Source organism: Triturus cristatus, chromosome 6 (assembly GCF_964204655.1).
Source record: "Triturus cristatus chromosome 6, aTriCri1.1, whole genome shotgun sequence".
Taxonomy (NCBI): domain Eukaryota; kingdom Metazoa; phylum Chordata; class Amphibia; order Caudata; family Salamandridae; genus Triturus; species Triturus cristatus.
Genome location: NC_140589.1, coordinates 256904867 through 256922536, shown reverse-complemented (window position 1 = coordinate 256922536; position 17670 = coordinate 256904867).

Sequence of the window (17670 nt, the reverse complement as noted above, 5' to 3'; positions counted from 1 at the left end):
GCACATGCACTTTTAACATGTGCTGTCTGCTTTGGTGCCACTGAAATTATGCAACAATGGAGGACAAAGTTGTGTCACAGTTGACTAAATTATTCACCAAAAAAGGCTGCAGCATAATGTGGTACATTTTCTTATCCTTTATTATTTTGATATTTTTACACATAATAACAGCCTCAGCAAAGATTTTGCCTCAGTGCCAGTGTAACATACAAATGCAGCAGTGAGAAAGGTGACCAGTCAACTCTCCAGAAGCCCTCCACTTTGCAGCAACGCAAGTCACATTTTTGAGTAACTTTTGATCCATTTGAGCTGCAAACAATTTTTTAGTTAAAACTGACAGATCATGCAACAGATGATGTATTATGTGGCAAATATGGCAGAGCCATAATTATGTGGAAAACATTTGCAAACTAGGATATTTTGCCATTCATGTTTGAACTGCTTTTGTGGAAAAAAGGAGAAGTACTGATGAAAAATTGATTAATTAGAATCCACTTTTCTGTGCCATGGGCTACAGTCCTTTTCAGTGGCACACAGCTAGCAAAATCTACAAAAAAGCCAGACCTGGCTGAGTCTCGGAAGAAGGGAAATATATGTCCGATTTATAATTGGCTTTTTGTGTTTGCATGTATAAGTTAATCCATACAATTGGGTTGTATGTGTGAGTGCGTGCAGAAGGAGGCCGGCCTACATAACCAAACATGTCCAAGCATGTATGGACATATATTTGTGTGTATAGCAAAAGTCACGAACCTTTGTGTGTGTGCATCTCTTAAAATCTGCTGCCATTGTCTTGAGTGTTTGAGCCCAGGATGCCTATTTTCCTCAAGCAAGTTTGGGCGTCCTGGTAAAATGTATTTACTCAAAAATGTGTGGTGTTGTACACATCATAGATTAGTAGACGAGCACTGCAAACTGAAATTGGCGAAAGTGTGCTGGTGGGGTGCAAGATTTGTGCCTCCCACCCTGATTCAGTTGCAGTTCTGGAAATTCAGCTCAGGTTTTTCAGGATGGCTGAGAGTCTGTGAGTAAGGGTGTTGTCTGGACATGTTAGATCGTAAAGCACCTCTTCTGCTGCTTTCTGATCAAATGTACATTGCAGTGCTGGAGGAAGCGCACACAACTGACTTCTCATTACTCACAATGCAGTTATTAGAGGGAGATCACACTGTTGCACTGCATTGAAACTGGAAAGCAATTCTGTCTAGTCTGGGCACATTTTGGATTGTGTTTCAGCAGCAGTTTCATGCAGAGTTTGTTCTATACACCTTCTATGCAAACCAACGTCTCATTGCTTCCCTTGTTAATATGGAGCTGGAATTAAGGACCAGATATACTAAGCATTTTTCCAGTTGCAAATTCACTGAGTTAGCGTTTGTGGTCATAAAAATGCTTTTTCCAATGTACTATTCCCATTTTAAGGGTCAGAAAAGTATTTCCAATTTCCTAAGCGGGATTGTCAATGGATAGCTGCAAAGGGCATGTTGTAGATGCCTCTTCTAAATACAGAGGGTATACTCTGTATCAATGTTTACATTGTTTACGTGGGAGAGAATGTGGCCAAACGGCTAGGGTGGTCGACCTCAGACCTGGGGAACCGGGTTTGAGTCTCGGCAAGGACGCTCAACACTACGTAATTCCGGGCAAATCACTTAATCTCCCCGTGCCTAACAAAATGAATGTGTCTGTAACATAACTGGTGCTCTTGTAAAGCGCTCTGATACCTCTGGGTCTAGTTAGCGCTATATAAAACGAATAAAAAAACATTTTGCAACCAAAATCCAGTCTCAGAACATTGAGGTTTTTACAGCTCCCCAAGTTGGAGAGGTAACCCATTTGCAAAAGGGAAGGGCCTTTGGGACTCCTTTCTTTTAGTGAATTAAACAAAAGTAAAAGTTTGTTGGGGACTAGGCACTGGTCTATGGGGCTACGCTCCGCTCTCTGGCAAAAAAAGTGAACTTTCCTTTTAAACACAGTCCATTGTCATTAGGAAAATTGAGCGGCACTTTAAAACCAAAGTTTACCTTTTTGGAAGAAGATCACAGACATGGTGGTCTACTGGGGCCAGCACGCCACAGCCCCTGTGAAGGCCTACAATGGGAGTGAGTCACAGTTTGCGACCTACCTCAAGATTATTAAAGTGGTAGGTCTGATTGCGACCCACTCTGAATCTGAATTTTCTGAACTGGCGTATTTGTACAAAGCTCAGGTCGGAAAAATATGCACAGTTTGCAAACTGTGGAAGTAGAGTATTTATTTACACATTTGAACAATTATAAATGTCTCGTAGCCAGTGGAGAGAATAGGGAAGTTATTTTCCTACTTGTTCCACCAGGCTTTGAGGGTATGGTAGCCAATAATAAGGAGCTGTTGAATTTACTTTATGGAAATTGTTAGTTTATGTTATTGCTATTATTACTATGATGCTTGTGACTTTAAACATCTTTGATCTTTTCCATCCCAAACGTATCAATTAGAGGGACTGGACATGTGTGCTGAAACAGATGTAGTAGAAACATAGGTAAAAATGCACCAATGTCTAGTCTATTCGCCGGAAAATGAGGAATTACCTTATTTGTTTTCAAAGTGCTCATTACCGGTGCTCAATTTTTGCATAACAGGGAGGATATCACCAATACCTATTCTTGCATGAGTTTGTGCAGTGTTATTTTGCCCCTCCGCTAGGTTCCTGTTTCTTTCAGTAACTACATACATCGAAAGGACACTGCACATAAAGAGGTAAAATGCACTGTGAATAGACTGCCTGAGTAACACATCGCATTATTATGGCATCTTGGCCCCTAGGATTATATATTCATGTCAGCTTTGTGTATCCCCACAGAAAGGAAAATGTTTCCTGAAGACTATTTCGGTTATCTGAGGGTTGGAGCTTTGGGCTGCTTTTTGGGGTGACACTGGTCTGCATTAGGCTGAATTTGGGCTAGTACCTGGACGGCATTGGGCTTGGGAGGGCTCTCAAAATCTGGCAACACTGGTCCTGGGCCTCCATCTTGAAAAGCCTCAGCCCCCAACCAAACCATGGATCGAGGTGGGGGTAGGCATGACCCCCACCCCAAAGCCCCCGCACTTATGCTCGCCCAGGACTGGAGCTACACCCTCTTCCACCCAAGCTGGTACAGATCTGACCTCTCCCCTTCCCTCATGACTTCCCTCCAGCCCCTGGGAAAACCCTCCCACCTTTAGTGCAAGGGTCTCCCACCCCATGCCCCTCGGGCACCAACGGCTCCACCTCAGGGCTCCCAGATCACCCTAGGCCTGACATGGGGCGAGACAGGCACCAGTTGCCTGCGCTGCTGTTCCCCTTCCCCCCGTTCCTGCCTCCACATGGCTCTGCCTAGCCAGGGCCTGTCTATGCGGACTCGAGAGTTCCAGCAGCAGGCCCTGTGCTGAGGATGTCCCGCCCTCTGCCACGTAATACTGCCCGGCCCCTCGTGGGCCAACGGCGCCACTGCACCCTCTGACTGCACTAAAGTGGGCAGGCACGAGCCACGAGGACTCGCTACATCCCGGCCTGGGGCCTCACTTCCACTGATCCCCTCCCTCTGCCCAGCCACGAAAGGTAAGGGCCTGAACCGGGGCCGTGCCTCCTGCTGCCACTGCATCGCGTAGATTGAGGACTGCCTTTTTTACGTTCCCCCGAGCCGCCCCTGTGTCCTGAAACATCCTCGGCCCAACCATGCACCTTGCCCCCCCCCTTCCGCCATCACCAGTGGCGGTGCGTCCATTGGGGGCGTTGGGGCGTTGCCCCACCAAACAGTCACACAATAATAAATTATAATTCCCCAATAAATTGCATGCAAACAAATTGCAATAAAGGGCAGCGCAGCGCACTGGTAGTGAGTGACTGAAGTGACAAGCGAGCGCGCGCCGCGCACTCACTCGCAGTCTGTGGGTGGGTGTGTGTGGAGGCGGGGCTGCCGCTGACGTGGGAATAGCGCAGCAGACATTGATTCAACACTGCGCATGTCACGTTTTGGGCTTTATTCTTGATTCCTGGCCCGAACATGCGCACACGGTGTGTGTGCTGTATCTATTAGCACCCATCGACTTCAGCGGCGACTGGGACCCGAGGGTGCGTCTCATGACGCAGCCCCCCGGGTCTCATTATGGGCAGGGAGTAACCCTGCTCTTAAGCCAATCCTGGCGCTGCTGGCGCAGTGGCACTGGTAATGCAGTGCCAGGATTGGCTGAGTCTTTCACCGCGCGCGCAGTGCAGCAGCAGCATGGTCATCATGATGACTCATGGTGCCGCGTATGGCCAATCACACTGCGGCAATGTGAAGCACTGCAGTAGTGATTGGCCATTCCTATGCTGTCGGTGCACCACGTCACCGCGCCAGTGCGCCTGCTGCTGCCACGAGACGAGTCGACACGAGACAGACACGAGACGACACGCGACACGACACGAGGAGTCAGAGATCATCATCAGTCAGGCAGTCACCGAGTCACGAGCACGAGTCGTCGAGACTCTTTAATTATTCTTTCCATATAAAATGTAAGTTTTCCTTTCACCCTGCAGAACATAACCGAGACCAGCTTCCTTATTCCCTCCCCTCCTTTCACCATGCAGAATGTAACCCCGTCCCCAACATGTCCCTCTCTCTCTCCGTCTCACCTTTCACCCTCTCCTGATCACCTCGAGCGGACGGCCTTTGTGGACTTAGTGGAGAAAGAGAAAGTAAGTGGCGGCCCGCGCCCACATTTCACAATCACTTCTGATTAAAGTGATGAAGGATGGCCGCTCTGAGCCCTAACGGGACTCCAGAGGCGTGCCACTGCCACTTGCAGCTCACGCACGCTCATTTGGCTTAAGATTCGCGAGCGGGGCTTTTACCAAATTACCCTCAAAATATTGGCTGCTGTCGCCAGATTGAATTTAGCCTTGCATTTCCGGCCATGCCAAAAGTTGGTACCTGTTAGCTAAACCTGGAAGCACTTTCCAGCTCGAGAGGCGGGATCGGGGGCAGCGTGGGAGGGGTGTGACGAGTGTGTTAACCGGTGCCCTTCTTTTCACTTGTTTCCAAGAGCCAAACAGTGAGAAAACCAACAATGGGGTTCACTGAACTGCAGCTCTTGTACAGTAATGGTAAGTTGTTGGCACGGGGTGCAGGGCAGCCCCTGCTTCTCACTGCCGGGGGCACGGGGCTGCGCACTAGGCACACACTGCCTGTAAACGTAAGTCTTCTCATGGCACGGAACGAAAACAAAGCATTAGCGATCGATAAGGGCCCTGTTGTCGGTGGTGCCCAGGGCCGCTCTGTGAACGAGTAGGGACTATTCATTTCTGAATGACAAGTACATAACTGCCATCACCTATTTAGATGGGTTATTAATGCCAAAATGCTTCTGTTTTAACCGTCCAGGCTTAAACAATTAATTGTCCCAATTTCTTCCAGCTTAAAGCCTGGAAGGAGTTCAAGTGCCTTTGAAAAGGCAGTCCGGAAATATGACATAAATATGGCTCGCCTTGACAAGCCCCTCTTGTGTAAGTGTCAAAAGAGTTCTGCTTTGCTTCCATTGGCCGCTTGATTTACCGCTGTATGGGCAGCGTATGTTTAATATGGTCTTAATTAGGTGGTTCAGTAATAGGTTAATAATGGAACATGTGTGACAAGCATCAGGTTCAGCCGCGTGCAGTGAAGGGGCAGACTCATAGACAGGCTTTCGGCGGGATCTGTCTCAGTTAATTTGGGGTGTACAAGGAAGACTGAAAGCCATCGTGGGGGTGATGGACTAATAACAGCGACCACAGACCGAAGGGGGAGGGAGGTGTCGTTAAGGCGTCCACATACCCACTACCAACATTTAACAGTGGAGCGACGATATAAACCAGTTGTTGCATCTCTTGGCAACTTAACACCTTTGGCCGTACCCCTGAAATTAACAAGCATTTTCCCTGCAATAGGTCAAGCATTTATGCAAGTTTAAACTATTGGCATTTTAAATGACAATGCATTTTATTTATGTTTCAAAAACAAAAAATAAATGAAAGGCATTATCATTTACAATGTCAATAGCTCAAACTCACGTAAATGCGAGACCTGTTGCATTGCAAGTGCTTGTCCTAATCTGCAATGTATTTTTGACTTGCACCAGGGGGTTTACAAGTCATGCCGGAGCGCAGGGAGGAAAGGCCTGAAAGGGGCATCCTGTTAACCTCGGAGACATCAAAAATGTTGATGTCTCCGAGGTTAACAGGTCACGGGTCTCTTTGTATTAACAATTCTTTGTTAAGATTTTAGGTAAACAGTAAATCCAACTGTGGGACTTTTCAGTGTATTCAGGTTAACAGCTATTCCTACTGGATTAATGGAAGAGCCGCTTATGTGCCGTTTCTGAGTCTAAATTTGCACAGAGTCGCTTTGATGTGAGTTTTGTATCTGAATGAGTGAGAGAATGAACTGTGCCATTTCTCTTGTTTAGAAGCATTATTACTCAGTAGTTTGTATTGAGTTGTCGTTTTAGAGGGCATCCTGCTGCCCACTACATGGCACTGGTGATCTATTGTGTGTGAGGGTGAAATGGACTATCTAATAATGTGTGTAGTATCTTTGGGTGTTGGTGTGCATGAGGAGCATATTGTGAGGATATTGTTAATGTTTTTCCTAGAGAGAGATCAGAGTTTTGTGTAATGGAAGTTTTGACTCATGGAAAGGTAGCGCAGAACTTCAGAAGGTTAATGTGCCTGCTGCAAAGAACATGTACCTGATGCAGATCACAAAATGCACATGATGTAAATAGGTCAGTGAGTCACTGCATTTGTCAGAGAGATCATTTTGTTACTTGCAGTTTGTAAGTTGTAATCCTAACATACAACAGTGAGCTATTATTAACTGTCATGTAAGAGCTGCATGCAAACTGCAAGCAGGTAAAAATTGTAGCGTTATGTTTCCCCCCCCCCCAGTCTTTGTTTGATTACCCTAATGTTTCAAAAATAAATTGTTATATTTTTATTTTCAGCACCTGGTAAAGCCTGAAACATTAACTGAACCACTACCTAATTTTTGGGCAATTTTTGGACAGAGAACAGGAGGACCCAACCTCCTTTGCTGCTCTTTCATCCCGTCTACGACCCAGCAAACAACAGTGTTAAAGGTAAGGAAACTGATGATATCCTTTTTTATATTGGAATTAGGGCTATGTTTGTGGTCACTGGTCACTCTAGATGGTGGTTGGGGTGGGTGCACATTCTGAAGATTGTTCTCTCAGTGGATAGCATTTACTAATACTGAGCCTTAGCCCTGTGCTTTGGGCACTAACGGTTGTTAAAGGCACTATCTATCCCTTGCCTTGTTCAAGGCCCTCAAACAGTCTCTTTTTCAGTGTCTTCAGCAACCACTATGGCACACAGAGGCAGCAGGCAGTAAGGCTGTATTTTTAGCAGTCCTGTTGTCCAAAGGGGAGCTTTGGAGATATATTGCGATAATGCACATGATAGATGTACTTATACTGAAATTTGATATTATTGCACCAAATCTTATACGTTGTACTTTGACTATTGACAGGCTTCTTTCATATTGGTAAGGACAGCATCGACATCCATGATGAATACAGTAGAACAATTAATTACACGGTCATTCCATGCACGGCCACTACAAGATAAACTACATATAAAGAGATTAGGACCTGATCGGCCAGACCTACAACTACAACAAGTTACCCAGGACAGAGGAAAATTGTACACACGTACATTCTCAAACACCTGGTACACAAAAGCTGAATGGCTTACAGGGTGTCCGTCAAGAAACAAACTGTTCTGCTTCCCCTGCTTGCTGTTTAATGGTGATTTTCCTTGGACAAGAGAAGGAGTGATAGACTTGAAGCATCTGTCTGAAAAAATCAAAAAGCATGCACACACAAGAAAGCATATGGAAAACGTAACAAGACTGGGAATGTTGGGAGACACACCGATTGAGCAGCACATAAACAGTGCATACCGCCAAACAATACAGAAACACAATGAAGCAGTTGATCGGAATAGGCACATACTATCAAAAATAATTGATTGCATTCGTTTCTGTGGTGCTTTCGAACTGGCATTGCGAGGCCATGATGAATCTGAAGATTCCACAAATCCAGGAATATTCAAAGGCCTTGTGGATTTAATAGCAAGCATAGACAAGGAAATGGAAGCACATTTAGCAACTGCTACAGTCTTTAAGGGCACCTCTAAAACTATACAAAATGAACTCCTTGAGTGTATGCTCGAAATTATGAGAAGCCATATTGTCCAAGAGTTGCAAAACACAGACTTTGTGGCTATTCAGGCTGATGACACCACTGATGTGGCCACACAAACACAGTCCGTATTAGTCTTTTGGTACCTGGACAATGACAATAATGTTGTGGAGAGGTTCTATGGTTTCACTCATTTAAGAGACTCTACTGCAGAAACCATTACTGAAGCTATACTGCGTCAACTGAACTTCATTTTTCCAGAGGTGCACCAAAAAAAAAAAATTATTGCACAAAGCTATGATGGTGCGTCCGTAATGAGTGGAAGCCTTGGTGGAGTACAGAAAAGAATTAGAGATGTGTACCCTTATGCTCATTACGTACACTGTTACGCCCACCAACTTAATCTTATTATGCAGCAGGCAGTATCAAAGATCTCCGAGACACGAATTTTCTTTCAGGATGTAGGAGGCATGGCAGCATTCTTCTCACGTTCCCCAAAAAGAACGGAAGCACTTCAGGAGATTGTGGACAGAAGGGTTCCAAGGGGATCTTCAACTCGTTGGAACTTTAACATTCGTACAGTCCAACTAATATATCAATATAGGGAGGACCTTGTGAAATGTTTTCATAATATAGAAGTCAATGAAACCTTTGATTTCAAAACTCAAAGTGAAGCCCGTGGCTTTGCTAGAACACTAGAAGATAGAGAGTTTCAGTTCTTTCTGTTTTTATTTCAAGACATAATGTCAGCTGTCGAAAATTTATACAATCAGTTACAAGCACGAGAGATCGATACTGTCTCTGTGAAAAGAAATACCGCTATGTTTGTCGAGCGCATAAGCATAGTGAGAAATGAGGTTGACAATTTAGACAGCAAACTGCCAGAGGCTTCAATTTTTGCAAACCACAGGAAAAACATCACCACTCTGGTCCGAAATGCAAAGGAGATATGTGACATTGTAATTGTGCATGCACAAGAACGTTTTACTTTCACAAAACATTTGGTGAGTGCCGCATTATTGGAAAGTCAAAACTTTGCAAAATATGGTGAATCCTTCCCTGAGCATGCTCTGCATGAGGCTGTGGAAGCTTATCCTATGCTCAACCAAGAGGACCTCAAAAGTGAGCTGACTGTACTGTACTCAATGCCTGTGTACCGAAATGCCAGAGATGCCAGGGCTTTGCTGACTTTAATTCATAAACTTAATATGGAAAATACATTTACAGAGACAGTGACTTTACTTAAAATTGTCATAACCAATCCTATGACAACAGCAGAGGCAGAACGATCTTTTTCCACCTTAAAGAGGATTAAGACATTCCTAAGAAACACCATGCTTCAGGAAAGACTGAATGCTTTGGCAATGCTCTCTATAGAGAGCAAGTTAGTTCAAAATATCTCTGATTTTAACGTTCAAGTAATTGAAAAGTTTGCTGCTCTTAAAGACAGACGTGCTGATTTTAGATACAAAAAGTAAACATAATTATGTTCAATGCTGCTAGTTTCCGACCACCTGTTTAGTTGTTTGTTAAATAAAAAACACCTGTGAGGTACTCAGAAATGCATTATATCTCAAAGTCTGTTATGAAGCTCTGTGGTTATTATGAATAAGCAGCTACCTATTTTATATGACATGATCTCTTTATTACTGTAATAACTGCACTTTCTTCATTGCTTTATTAACCTTTCTGCTTTCTCAAATTTGCTTGAAAATGCACCATTTTTCCATTCTTTTTTCAAAATTTTCCCGGGGGGAGAACCCCCCCGAACCTCCCTTAGGTTGTTCGGGCTCGCTCGCTACGCTCGCTCGCTATGCTGAAGTATGCCAAACATTTTACGCCTCACCACTTTCAAATGTCACCGTCCGCCACTGGCCATCACACGGAGCCTCGGGCTGAAACAGACGGCCAGCCCTTTTTCCACCACCCGCCCCAACCCACCTTTATGCACCTTGCGTGTGGGGAATGCGCAAGCCATGTTGGCTGCCGCCTCAGCAGCCACTGATTTCCGTTTTGGGTGCTCCGAGACAGCTAATGCCCACCTGTGCCAAGGCCTCAGCCGCCAACAGATCGTCTCTGCCCGCTTGCTGCAAAACCAGCAGCGCCTGTTGGACATCAAATGGAACAGCCATGCTTCTTCCACAAACTCGCCAATGGACACCGGGCAACACTACAATGCTAAAACGCTAGCTCTGACCCGACCCTGGCACCTGAACCCTGATAACTGCCACCCAATGACCTATCTAAACCCCGGACCCACCTAGCCAATCTCTATGCCCTTCGAACCTTTGACTCTACCACCCGCAAATTCTGGGACAGTAGGGCTTTTCTCCCACTCCCCAAAACCATCACTGACGCCAGCAGTGGGATAAGACCGAGGATCTCAATTCTGTTGCTGGCCATGATGAGACTAATGTTCATCCTCCGTAGTGTGTCCTAGGACGTAGGCTTCACTACCGGCCTGGGAGGCTGGTGTGCCACAGTGTCCATGACAACAGCAGTGCACCTGTCCATTCCTCTTGCAGCCACAAATGAAACCGCTGCGACCATAAAATAAGTGATGTTGCTAGCTTGGTCACGCATGCGTGAATAGAACATCTTAATTCCTGTAAAGCCCTATTTGCAAATAAGTTTACACCCAAGCCCAAATGAACATTGTAACACTGGTAAGTTAAATTCTGACATAAGAGTTGAAGAACTATAAGCTAGTTCAGATTGGCTGCCATCACAGCATCAGAATGTCCCTGAGGTTAGCCACTTATAATTGGCTGATTAAAGCTCCTTCACAAATTGTTTGCAGTAGCCCATTCGCAGTCACAGTTGGGAGCCCAAGCCACCATACATATCCCGGGGCTTATTTATGGGCCCTTGCGTCACTTTTGCGCTGCCGGTGGGTCACTTTTTGTGACGCACCAGCGGTGTAAAAAATGCGCCATATTTACAAAGTGATGCATCTAGGTAGACGCGTCACTTTGTAAACCCCTGCGCCACATTATAACTGTGCCAGGTATAATTTATGCAGGAGGGTGTTCCGATGCAAGAAAGTGTCGTATAAGTGACGCAGTGAAATCTATAAGATTTCACTGCGCCACTTCTAGGACGCAAATGCGTCAATATCTTACGCCTGGCAGGCGAAAGACTGATGCAGGAACATTTAACATGGCGGATGACGCAGCCGCAGTGGACACGCGCAGCGGGCGCGCCGCTGGCGCACCGAAGGCACGCCTAAGGCAAGCCCGTCTGCGGCTGTCCGCGCACGACCGGGCCCAGGGGCCAGGATTCTTGGCCCTTCAATAGGCGGTAGGATTCCCTTCACCCTTGAGCAGTTATATCAGTTTAGAGATATGTCACCTCGTAATTGCTCACAGAGGTTAGCTAAGGACTGTCATAAATGTCCCCGGTGCTGTTTTGATTTAGATTCTTGGAGTACGTCCGCTGTGGAGAAATACCAGCCACTTTTAACGGCTTTCAGGATGGCTCTTTTAAACTGCCGCTCACTACCTAGACACACCATAGACACACCGTAGAACTTTGCCCACAGGGTTACTCCTTCCACAGACAGGACAGACAGAAAGGTAGAGGAGGAGGTGTTGCAATTATACTGAAGAACACCTTTAACTGTCACACCTTCTGCCTCGACCCTCTCATTGACGCAGAGGGATTAGGCTTTTCCATCAAACTCAGCCAATCCCTTTCCCTCTCCAGTGGCCTGATCTACCGCCCACCCGGCAACGCTGCTAAATTTCTCGACTCCCTGAATGACGCTCTAGGACACTTCTTACTCCGTTACCCACACTTTACCCTGCTAGGAGACTTTAATCTACACCTTGAGACCTTCGCCGACTCTCAAACCAGCAACTTTTTTCAGACACTTGAAATCTTTAACCTACAACAAAGTGTCACGTTGCCTACTCACTCTCTTGGCCACACCTTGGACGGTGTTTGCTCCAATTTCCCTTCCATCACTACCCTGCCCCCCCTACCCCAGATATGGACGGATCATTACCTGATCCCCTTCCACATCCCTAGCTGCCACCCTTCTACCAGCAATAAACACATTCCTCACCTTGCTCACTCTACAAACTGGAAAACTGTCCAGAAAAATCTCACTCTCAATCCCTTTTCCCTAACCAACGCCCCCTCCCTATCCGGTAACATCAACAGAGATGCAGACCGCCTTCAAAATTGGCTCTCACAAGAAATCGCTAAACGATGCCCATCCAATCATCAGGATAGAATATTGAAGAAAACCAAAATCAAAGCTCCCTGGTACACTCCTGAATTAGCCTCCGCTCATCTACTCTGCAGGAAAGCGGAACGTAAATGGCGTAGATCCTACGATAATGATGACCGAAACACCTATATTCTCCAGAGGAAAAGCTATCTCTCTACCATCAAATCGGCCAAGAGAACATACTACGTAAATGCCATTAAAGAAGCCAGCCAAAAGCAAAAAACCTTATTTTCAATTGTGAAGACTTTCACCCACCCCAAAGCTCTCCAACCCGAAATCCCCCCATCCCAAGAGCTATGTGACAAAATTTCTGATTACTTTGACGATAAAATCACCTCCATTCAAAAAAACTTCCCCCCTCCCCCTTCAACTCACAAATCCCTCGACCCCGACCAACCCTGCCTGACTGTTAACAGTCTCAAAAACTTCACTCCGGTGACTCTGGCCCAGACCAGAGAAGCGATCCTCTCTTGCAAATCTGGATCCCCCTCTGACCCCTGCCCCCCTAAGATTCTTCATCTCATCATTGATGAGATCAACCCTATCGTCAATGACATCATCAACCTGTCCCTCAGTTCTGGTTCTGTTCCCCTCTCATGGAAAAAAGGCGTGGTCAAGCCACTGATGAAAAAAACCAACAAATCCTCAACGGACTTGACCAACCTCCGCCCTATCACCCTCCTCCCCACTCTGGGCAAAATAACTGAGCAGCTAGTCCATAAAGAACTTAAAACCTTTCTGGAATCCCACAACATACTCCATTCCCAGCAATCCGGGTTCCGGTCTAAACATTCTACCGAAACTGCCCTAATCGAACTGACCAACACCATTAAAACATTGCAAGATCAAAGGAAGAAGGCCATTCTGATCCTTCTTGACCTTACGGCAGCTTTCGATACCATATCCCACTCCATCTTGATCAATAGACTTAAGGACATCGGCATCACCAACTCAGCCCTATCATGGATTAGATCTTTTCTCAGCGATAGGTCCCAAACTGTCACCTTGGGTTCCTTTCAATCCAATGAGAAAAAGGTGTCCTCCGGAGTCCCCCAAGGGTCCATCTTAAGCCCCCTCCTCTTTAACATCTATCTTATCCCTCTGGTCACCCTGATTGAATCATTCGGCATAACTGTCACTTCATATGCCGATGATACTCAGTTGATCATCCCCCTTGACGACAATTCCAACAAGGCAGAGCTCAATCTGAAACACTGCCTAACCGCAGTATTCCAATGGATGGACACTAACCACCTTCGGTGCAACTCAAACAAAACTGAGATCCTCCCCATTGGAAAGAATGCCTCTTTCTGTCCTGCCCTGTGGTGGCCTGATAACTCTGTTGCTCCCCCCCAGACCGTCACTTCTGCCCGGAATCTCTGAGTCCTTTTTGACTCCGACCTTTCTTTCGATCACCATGTCACGTCCGTAGCAGGAAAATGCTTCGGCATAATCAAATCCCTGAGAAAATTCTTTGATTTTCTCCCCCTCGATTCTAGAAAGACAGTAACTGTAGCCCTCATACTCTCACGTGTAGACTACTGCAACAGCCTTCTGGCAGGGACCAAGAAGTCTACTCTCTCTAAACTTCAAAGCGTTCTACACACTGCTGCCCGCCTCGTCCTAAAACTTCCACGCAAATCCTCAATCTCCTCAGCCCTGAAGACCTTACATTGGCTCCCTTTGCACAAGAGAATACTCTTTAAGATTCTCATTGTTGCCTTCCGAGCCTTTAACAAAACAGGTCCCTCTTATCTTACCAAGCGTTTTCCACATTACAATCCGAGCCGTTCCCTCCGATCTTCTCATGAAAACTTCATGATCTCCACCAAGTTCAACCTGAAATCCAAAGGCGGAAAAACCCTTAGCACCCTGGCTATTAGAGCCTGGAACAGCATGCCGAGACACCTCAGACTTCAGACACTTGAGAAACCCTTTAGGAAATCTCTCAAAACTTGGATTTTTAATCTCTCCGACGACTGGACCAAAGCATCCATCTAGTCTTCCCCCTTTCTCTCTGTGACCTGTTTTCAAGGATTTTCAGCGCCATGATGCTCCTTCCGGAGCGAACGCCGCGCTCTATAAATACTCCTCCAAATACTCCTCCAAGGAACATGATTTAGATGCCTTGTTTCTTACAGAAACTTGGCTCTCAAGTGTATCTGATCCAGCGGTAGTACAAGCCCTGCCCCCTGGGTATGTGATTCAGAGACAGGATCGGGAAGGGAGCAGAGGAGGGGGGCTGGCTGTTATTTTTAAAGACAAGTTCAACTGTCGGATTACACCTGGCCTGATTCCAGACTGTGAAAGCTCGCTTTTCTCACTTGCTTTCTCACCCACATGCACTTTTTCTGGAGTCCTCATTTATCGCCCGCCGGGCCCAACGGGCCTCTTTATTATGGAGCACCCGGATATTTTAGCTAAAGCGGTCAGCTCATTTTCTAATTTCTCTGTTTTGGGTGACCTCAATCTTCATTTGGATTTATCCTCTTCTACAGATGCTGAGGCAATTATAGACAATCTGGGTGCTTTGACACTTAAACTGAAAGTTCTCGCCCCTACCCATCAGAAAGTCCACCTCCTCGACCCACTTTTTTCCAACATTGACAGTCTTGTGGTAGGAAACCATACTCCCTTGCCTTGGTCAGACCATTATTTGGTCCCTTTTGTTTGGACAAACCAGGAGGGTAGCCAGCCACGGGAAAAGGGAAAAACTAGGGGCCCGATTCACAGAACTAACTTAAGACAAAATCCTAAACTTACTACCATTTTGGTATTCACAGAAGGCACTTACTCATTTTGGTATTCACAGAAGGCACTTACTCATTTAGGTATTCACAGAAGTTAGGAGTCCTAACTTTAGGACTCCTAAATGCCTTCTGTGAATACCGAAAGCCTTAAAATTAGGATTTTTATCAGTTTAGTAGTAGTATAGTTAGGACTCCTAACTTTAGGACTCCTAAATGCCTTCTGTGAATACCGAAAGTCTTAAAATAAGGACTTTTCTCAATTTAGTAGTAGTAAAGTTAGGACTCCTAACTTTAGGACTCCTAAATGCCTTCTGTGAATACCGAAAGCCTTAAAATAAGGATTTTTCTCAGTTTAGTAGTAGTAAAGTTAGGAGTCCTAACTTTAGGACTCCTAAACTGAGAAAAATCCTAATTTTAAGACTTTCAGTATTCACAGAAGGCATTTAGGAGTCCCAAAGTTAGGACTCCTAACTTCTGTGAATACCGAAGTGAGTAAGTGTCTTCTGTGAATACCAAAATGAGTAAGTGCCTTCTGTGAATACAAAAATGGTAGTAAGTTTAGGATTTTGTCTTAAGTTAGTTCTGTGAATCGGGCCCATGGTGCCGAAACTGGTTTAAACTTTCTGTTAAATCTTGGGCATCTGCCCTTGACAACTCTAGACCGGTTTTAGGGGATGACACTGAACGGGATAACAACATAGTCAATCTATGGCTGGAATCATCCTTAGATACACTTATCCCGGAAAGCTGGATGACTAGGAAAAAAGATGCGCTCTGTGTAGCGTGGTATTCCCCCAAACTCAGAGAACAGAAACAATTATGAAAGCGCCTGGAGAGACGTTGGAGGAGGGATTTTTTCATAAGAAAATTGATGACATCTACTCCACCTTTACTCCTCTATTGACCTCAGCAATGACCCCTGCAGAGGCAGAGCCCCGATTGCCGGAGCATCTTATTGAGACCATCCCTCGTATGGATATAAATTCCCTTAAAACCTACATGGAGCAGTTGAAATCAGGCTCCCCAAGAGATGTAGCATCTCCTATGATTCTCAATCGGGTTTCTGACTCTGTCGCCCCAATTATTTTGGAGCTTATTAACAGTTCGCTTTCCTCAGGAATTGTGCCATCCTTATGGAAGCGAGCTATGGTCAGAGCATTACTTAAGAAACCTTCCCTGGACCCTGAAGTGTTTGCCAATTATCGGCCGATCTCACTCTTACCAGGGATCGCAAAGATGTGTGAAAAATATGTTAATCTTGTTCTCTCCACATTTTTGGAGGGGAATGGATGTCTATACCCCTCCCAAACGGGCTTTAGACCCCAACAAGGCACAGAGACAGCCTTGGTCGAAGATGCAAGGAAAATTGTAGACAGTGGCTAGTCTGCAGCTCGATCTCAGTGCGGCATTCGGCACAGTTAACTACCAACTTCTGATTACAAGACTAAGAGAGGCTAGGGTGTCTGGAATCATACTTAAATGGCTTGAATATTTCCTGACAGACAGGTACTTTCAGGTCTTTGAGGGTAACATTAGCTCTGAAAGAATGCCACTACGATGCGGAGTGCCGCAGGGCTCTTCACTGAGCCCTACACTCTTTAATATCTATCTGCGCCCATTGGCCGAGGTGGTGAAACCCTTTGGGGTTAACATCATTACTTATGCTGATGATACTCAGCTGATTGTGTCCCTCAAAAGCTTGGATAATGCTAAGAGCAACTTGGCCAGCTGCTTGGAGGGGATCTCCGTTTGGATGGATAATTCCTTCCTAAAATTGAATGCGGCCAAAACCGAGCTGATGCTCTTGGGTAAAACTATTAATATGGACATCAACACTCTCTGGCCAAAATGTTTAGGGGTCTTGCCTACCCCTAAAACTCAAATAAAAAGTCTCGGGTGTGGCTGGCTCATAGTCTGAACTTTAAGGAACAGGCACGCAGGGTGGCAGGTACCTGTTATGGTATTTTGAAAATGATCAGAAAGGTCCTTCCACTTTTGCCATTTGCTGCCAGGAAGCTTTTGGTGCAAGCCCTGATTTTCTCGAGGCTTGATTATGCCAATGTGATTTATTTAGGGTCTCCATCCACTACCATTAAAAAATTGCAAATAGTTCAAAACTGTGCGGCCCGATTGCTGCTGCAGGTTCATAGGCAGGAATCAGCTAAATCTCACATCAAATCCCTGCATTGGCTCCCAGTGGCTGAGAGAATTCAGTTTAAGGCTTTGTGCATTGTCCATAAGGTACTCTCAGCTAAGGCCCCGCCGATCCAACGATCCATTATCTCCCCGTACCTCCCTAATAGATCTTTACGCTCTGAGAAAAAACAGCTAGCCATAGTTCCCAGAGTATATCGAGCTCGGAGTGGGGGGACGTCTCTTTTCCCTCATTGCGGCTAAAGGCTGGAATCAGCTCCCAGATCATATCAGACTTGAGACCAATCATCTCACTTTTCGCAAACAACTGAAGACTCTGCTGTTCTCTGGAAC